The sequence below is a fragment of the Penaeus chinensis genome, chromosome 9 (assembly GCF_019202785.1).
Source record: "Penaeus chinensis breed Huanghai No. 1 chromosome 9, ASM1920278v2, whole genome shotgun sequence".
Lineage (NCBI taxonomy): Eukaryota > Metazoa > Arthropoda > Malacostraca > Decapoda > Penaeidae > Penaeus > Penaeus chinensis.
The window spans coordinates 11,796,974-11,804,473 of NC_061827.1; positions in this window are offsets into that span (position 1 = coordinate 11,796,974).

A 7,500-nucleotide genomic window follows, 5' to 3' on the forward strand; every position below is an offset into this window, starting at 1 on the left:
TGCCTGGATATATATATATATATATATATATATATATATATATATATGTATGTATGTATGTGTGTGTGTGTGTGTGTGTGTGTGTGTGTGTGTGTGTGTGTGTGTGTGTATACACAATGTATGTGCGTATGTGTGTATTTATTTGTGTATATATGTATATATATATATATAAATATAAATATATATAGGTGTGTATGTAAAAAATGAATAAACGAAAGAAAGAAAGAAAATATATACATGTGTGTGTGTAAAAAATGAAAGAAAGAAAGAAAAACAAATGTATGTGTGTGCGGATGCCCTAAACAGTACGATATACACATGCAAATGCCTATCTATGCAGATACAGAAAGTTGCAATAGAAACCACAGACCTTCTACATGACCGATACAGATGTAAATGCAGTAAAAAAAATAATAGCATCACAACAATTTTTTTTCCCACGCCGAAAGGAATCCAGGCGTATTAAGAGGTGAAAGTAACCACAGCCACGTATCCAAAGGAACAAGCAATTACGACTGTGACTACAAAAAAGAAGAAGCATTACACGCCGTACCCAGTGGTCGTATTAGCCCAGGGGTATTATTTTCCCTTGACTCTTTCATACCCCGCCCCTACCGCGAGCGAGGGCGTGCTATAAGGACCGTGGGCGTGTAAGGGACCCGGGTTGTATGTTCCGCACCGCTGGAGAACACCCACTGGCTCTCCCCCCTACCTTTCCTTGTTCCAAAGCTCCGGGGAATTTGTGGTAGGTGGTTGGGTGGTGAGAGGGGTTGATGGGAGGGTGGGTGGGGTACTGGTGGAGGTGGGTGGGGTGCTGGTGGGGGTGGGTGGGGTAGTGGTGGGTTGGGTAGTGGTGGGTGGAAGAGGGTAGATGGGTTTGGGTAGGGGCGAAGTTGCAAAGTGGGAGGGTCTAATGATCGTGTTGTGAAATAGACGTTTTTTTGTTTTTTTTTGTCTATTTCTTCCAGATTTTTTGTCATGGAGGTATTAGTAGCATATAAAGAAGTATGGTTATTATTTACGTTAATGCAGTCTCTTTAATTTCACCTCAGACATGATTCACAATAGTTCCGCTAATTTCTTAAAGTCAAGTCTGTTCGGGGGTACTTTTTCGAAGTCGAAAGTGTGCAATAAATTTCACTTTGATTTTTTACCACTCAGATATTGCATACTAAACAACACTGGCCTCTTGTAACGTTAAACTTTTGAGTGCGCTAAAGATTTTTGCCATTAAGAATTAATTTATCGCAAATTCTCTTCCCTTTTCAACATGTGAAGACCTTTAGAGGAGGTTTAATTGCAACATTTTGCAAATTCATGACCCATTTAAGGGATTTTTCGGAATGCATAGATTTGTTACAATTATTTTCATATCGTCAAGTATATTTATATATAGTTTAAAATCATGAAAAAAAACTCGAATAACTGTGATTTAAAAAATCTTGAGAGTAACATATCATTACTCTAAATTACTCTATTGTGATAAGTGATGCAAATATACCGTGCAACATCACCCTGTGACCTTTGCAACATTTACACATGTTTAATTTCTAGGCGATTTCAATTTCTGCAGTAAGTTGTTCATAACTATATATAATGAAAAAAAAGATTATTTTGATTCCAGTTCATTCGCGAACGTAGCACCTGCCAAGCGTAGACACCTGTTCCCGTTTCTGCACCTGGTAGGCCGCCCATGAGCGCTAGAGAAAGTGAAGTTAAGCCCACGCCCGTGATGAAACGCCAACCTGATAAAGAATGAGTCGACATATCTGATACGGGCGTAGCCATCGACGTGCACTTTATATGGGAGCAAAACATGGACGTTCTGGGTGTATTCTAACGGCCTCTGTTAACGGATGTTCCTCTTCCTGAATGGCGGGCTGGCCGATACGGAGGCGGCGTTCGTCTGGGCGCAGTCCTTTCTCCCTTTCTCCTTATTTTCTTCTCTTCTCTCCTCTCGTATTCTTCATTTGCTCCTTTCCTTTCTTGCCTCACATTCTCATCCCATTCTTCTCTATCTTTTCTTTCGTTCTCTTCCTCGTCGTCTGTTCCGTCTTTCCTCTCACTCTCCTTTCTTTCTTATCTCTCTCTCTCCCGTTATTTTCTTTCATCTCATTCTCCTTATCTTATTTCGTCCCATTCGTCTTACCTTTTCCCTCTTATTCTCTTCTTTTTCTCCGTTTCCTTTTCTGCCATTAGTCGTCATTTTCTTCCTTTCATTTCCTTCTCTCGTTTTCCCCAACCATCCTTTTTTACTTGATATTTAAGTCAACTTCTAAATTTCTTAGAATCCTCCCTCCCTCCTTGCCCCATTCCTCGAATAAAGTTTTTTTTTTTTTTTCTATATCCCTTTTTTTTACCGGCCTGTACTTTCTACAAGCGGTTTGATCCATTATGCTATCTGTCTACTGAATCTTAAGTTATAATCCTGCTGTCATGTGAGAAATGCCTTTAGCTAGCACGGTCACTCTGGTGCTATTTATATTTCTCTGAAATTGCTAGGTAGCGTATTCTGCTAGATTTTGTTATCTGAGTTCTATTTACATTTTTTTATGAAACTGACATTTGATTTAGACATAATACTAGAGGGAATAATTTCAGTTTCAGTTCCCAAGTCACAATCCGAAAATATGTTGTTTTCATTTCATATTCTGCATAATAGCCTGCGTTGCTACGTGCAAGCGGTTTATATTAGCAATTGATTAGTTATCTTGAATATAATGTTCAACACATATACATAAAACAATTATAGTCTAATCGCTATGATAACTGAAAACTTTGAATATGAAAAGGCCTAAAAGTGCAAAATTTTAAGGCTAGTATGTCCTTCACAAGTTCATCATCATTCCCCCTTTTCTCTAACAAAAAAAAAAAAAAAAAAAAAAAAAAAGATAGTAATAACGCTTCTAACAAGTTATTAAAAAAAAATCTTGAAGCTTACCCACACACACCATAACTTACATTCGCAAAACCCCATTACGGTGACCTGTCATTCCGCGGTGTCACGGATGCTCTGTGACCCGTGAAGCCGAGAGGAGATGAAAAGACGGGGGAGCATGGGATGACTTGCATCTTTTCCCACCTGGATGCTGTATCGCCTCGGGTTCGGTTTTAACAGTTAGGGATGCCATGTTTTTTTTCTTTTTTTTTTCTTTAGACAGTATTTGTCAATTAATTTTCAGTCGTATTTATTTTTCGTGATGGATCTCTTTTGGGGGATATATATTATTATTGTTATTATTATTATTATTATTATTGTTATTATTATTATTATTATTATTATTATTATTATTATTATTATTATTATTATTATTATTATTATTATTATTATCATCATCATTATTATTATTATTATTATTATCATTATTTTATCATTATTATTATTAATATTTTATCATTATCATAATTTATCATTATAGTTATTATTCGTTTTATTATTATATTTACTATTATTATTATCATTGTTGTTGTTGTTGATGTTATATTGATAATAATGATAATACTATTAATAATAGCATTATTATTATTATTACTATTGTTGTTGTTGTTATTAATATTATTATTATTACTTTTATTAGTATTAATATTATTATTACTTTTATTAGTACTAATATTATTATTATTATTATTATTATTATTATTATTATTATTATTATTATTATTATTATTATGAAAATATACAATTATTATGAATATGATAATAATAACAATCATGATAAAGGTGATCATGATGATAATAATAGTAATGATAATAGTGCTAATGATAACATCAGTAATAAAAGAAGCCATAATGATAATAGTAATAATGCTAATACTATTACTACTAAAAATTATATTGATAATGATTATGATAATAATGATAAGAACATTAATGATAATGATGATAAGGGTAAAATTCCTAATAATAATGTTAGGGATAACAGTAGCAGTAGTAGTAATAATAATGAAGATAATAATAATAATAATAATAATAATTATAATATTATTATTATTACAATTATTGTTATTATTATTGTTATTATTATTATTATTATTATTGTTATTATTTTTATTATTATTATTATTATTATTATTATTATTAAGATAATGATGTTGGTAGTGATGATGATTACGATGATGATTATTATTATTGTTATTATGATAATGATGATGATAATGATAAAGATGATAATATTGATAATGATAACAATAATAATAATAATAATAATAATAATAATAATTATTATTATTATTATTGTTATTATTATCATCATTATCATTATTATTATTATCATTATTATTATTATTATATTGGTGATAATAGTAATGATGATGATATAGAGAAGGATGGGGAGGTGGGGGGGGGGAGGTATCAGGGGGAATTAATCCTCTTCTTTTGCAGATATGAAAAAAATGTAAGCCTTTTTTTCTTTTTTTGGGGGGGGAGGCCTTGTATTGCTTGTTGTTGCTTCTTGTTCTTTCTTTTCGTTTGGAGGATGGCCTGAGCACTGTACGTTATTTAGATAATCATTTTCCTGATTATTTACCTGATTATGTAAATATTCCTATGATGTTCCGGCTGGTTCGTGTTAATTTCGCGTGTGAATTTATTAGGTTAAGTAAATTGGAAAAGCCTTCTGTGGTATCGTTATTATCACCTTTTTTTAAATTTCTAAATGTTTGTCTTCTAGAAATGGAAAAGTTATTTATAAAGAACTTAGGCTAAAGAGCTGACGAACCTGAACCATAGGGACGTTTATTCCATGCCTTTTAAGGAGCTCAACGACTCTAGGGACATCCTTGTTTGCGTTTCATGGCTATAAAACATTTTAATGACGCGCCTAAACAAAGAAATGTTTATAGCTAAAGACTCTTATGTCAGAAGGCTCGCAAAAAAATGTCTCAGGAGTGTGCATAATGAATCAGAAGGCTCGACCACGAGAGGGCGAGGGAAAGTACCGCAGAAACTGCTTTTTTCCGGTTTCCCAATGATGAGGGAAATTTACGACGCGGGAAAAAAGACGTACATATTTCTTTCCTCCTTGTTTTCAGAAAGAAACAAATCTACTTTTTTTTTTTTTTTTTTTTTTTTTCATTTGCCAGATGTTTGGTTATTATTTATTCGCGATGCGTTTAGTTTCCACAAGGCTCAAAAGTTCCACGTTTTGTTCATACTTGCGAGTACCCACGAGAATTTCCGGGAATCTGTATATTCCTCTCTCCCTTTTTATGTATACTTACTGCACACACACACACACACACACACACACACACACACACACACACACACACACACACACACACACACATACACACACACACACACACACGCACACACACACACACAATCTAATGAAATCCACTTCCATCCTTAATTTAATGGTACTGCTTCTCATGATCCAAACCCTTTCACTCAGGGTACAAAACCCCTTACTTATTATTCAATGCCTCATACCCCTTATTCACGATGCAATCCTTTTTACTCACGGTACAAACCCGTTACTCATTATCCAACCCTTTTACTCATGGCCCAAACCTATTACTCATAATCCAAACCCTTTTACACATGGCATAACTCCCTTTACTTTACGATTCAATTCTCCTTCTCATGGTCCACTAGGGGCGGTGGGAGGAAGCACGCTATGGCAAGAAAGGAGAGTTCAAAGGTCAATTTCCTGCCTGAGACAAATCGGATATATTGGATAACGGGTCAGTCTTTGCCCTCCTCGTCATGGGGGAAGGGGGAGAGGGGAAGGGGGTTATAGGGGGGAATAGGAGGGGGTGTGGGGTGGAGGTGAGGTAGGAGTAAGTTGGGTGAGGAGGGAGGGGAGTTAAATCTAGGGGGTTGGGGGAGGTAAGGGGGATGAGAAGGGGGTGAGGGGAGTTAGAGGAGGGGAACAGGAGGAGGTAAAGGAAGTGAGAGGGGAAGGGGGTTAAAAGTAGGGGGTAAGGGGAGGGAAGGGTGATTAGGGAAGTTTAAGGAGGGGGATAGGAGGAGGTAAAGGGTTGAGGGGGGAGTAGGAGGGGGGTGACGGGGTTGAGGAGGAAGGATCGATTTGAGAGGGAGAAGGGGGGGGGGGGGTGAGAGGGTTCCAACTGGGTGAGTTTTAATTACCTGTTAACGGGAAAGGAACAAGGACGAGGCATGGGAAGATCTGTCTCATATACAGGAAGAGAGAGAAGGAGAGTGAAAAGGGGGATGGAAAGAAAAACAGACAGTGAGGGGAAAAATAGGAAGAGAAAAAAGAAAAAGAAAAGGAGGGTGGGAAGAGAGAGAGAGGGAGAGGGAGAGGGAGAGGGAGAGGGAGAGGGAGAGGGAGAGGGAGAGGGAGGGGGGAGGGAGGGAGGGAGGGAGGGAGGGAGGGAGGGAGGGAGGGAGGAGAGAGAGAGAGAGAGAGAGAGAGAGAGAGAGAGAGAGAGAGAGAGAGAGAGAGAGAGAGAGAGAGAGAGAGAGAGAGAGAAGGGGGGGGGGGTGAAGATAAACAATGAGTATGAGGGAAATAGAAGGAGAGAAAAGATACTATGATCAAGTAACCATGTCATTGCTAAATCAATCAATTGATAAAGAAATCAAGAATGTTGCATTTCGTTTTCTGCAACATTCACATAATCGACGTTAATGCCATCAGCTATAAACAAACATTACCCGACGAAGAATAGACACATTTCAAAAGCAACACTTTATTACAAACACTTTATTATGTCATTTAGAAAGTGGTATTTGTTTGTTTTTTTTTCGATTCATTAAATACATATACTTGTTTTGGATATTTTTTTCAACGAAAATAATACATTTCTACAAAATGCAGGTAATAATTCATATTTGTTTTTCTTGTTCTTTACAGGTAAGTTTCCTAGTTACGAATCGTCCAACGTTTGAAGGCCGGTGAAGGTGAGTTAGCATAGTGAGGTCAAAAGTCAAGTTAACTTATTGGAAAAGTAATTAAACAAATAATTCGTGGAAAGCCTGGTAAGACATATGTCTGGAAGGTCAAGTGAGGTCGTAGCGTGCAAAATGTCCATTAGTATCTGATGGCGTTAGGAACGTGTGGTTTTAGATGTGATCTTAGCGTGGTAAAAATTTGTTTGGATGAAATATTGTATTTTCTCTGGATATTTTCAGATCTAAATGACTTATGCATAGTTTGCCGTATTTGGAGATCATTTTTGCAAAAAAGGGAGGGAAACTGTGATCGAGTAGGGTAAGGATACCGAAAATTTAATGAAGACAATGGTTGTAAAATGAGAGAGTGACAAGGAAAAAAAACAAAGAAAAAATGAAGAGGGATATGGAATGCAATAAATAAAACGCCGACGGCAAAAAAAAAATTCACACGATGACGAAGCATGGAATGGGAACAAGTCATCTCCCAAATGCTCTCCAATAAATCACAGAAGAAATCATCCAATAGATCCCAGAAGACGTCATCCACCTGTTTCCAGACGACTGGTCGCACGTCCTGGCGAAAGAGGAAGTCTACCCGCAGACTGGACGTTCAACTCAGGAGAGACACGAGTGGA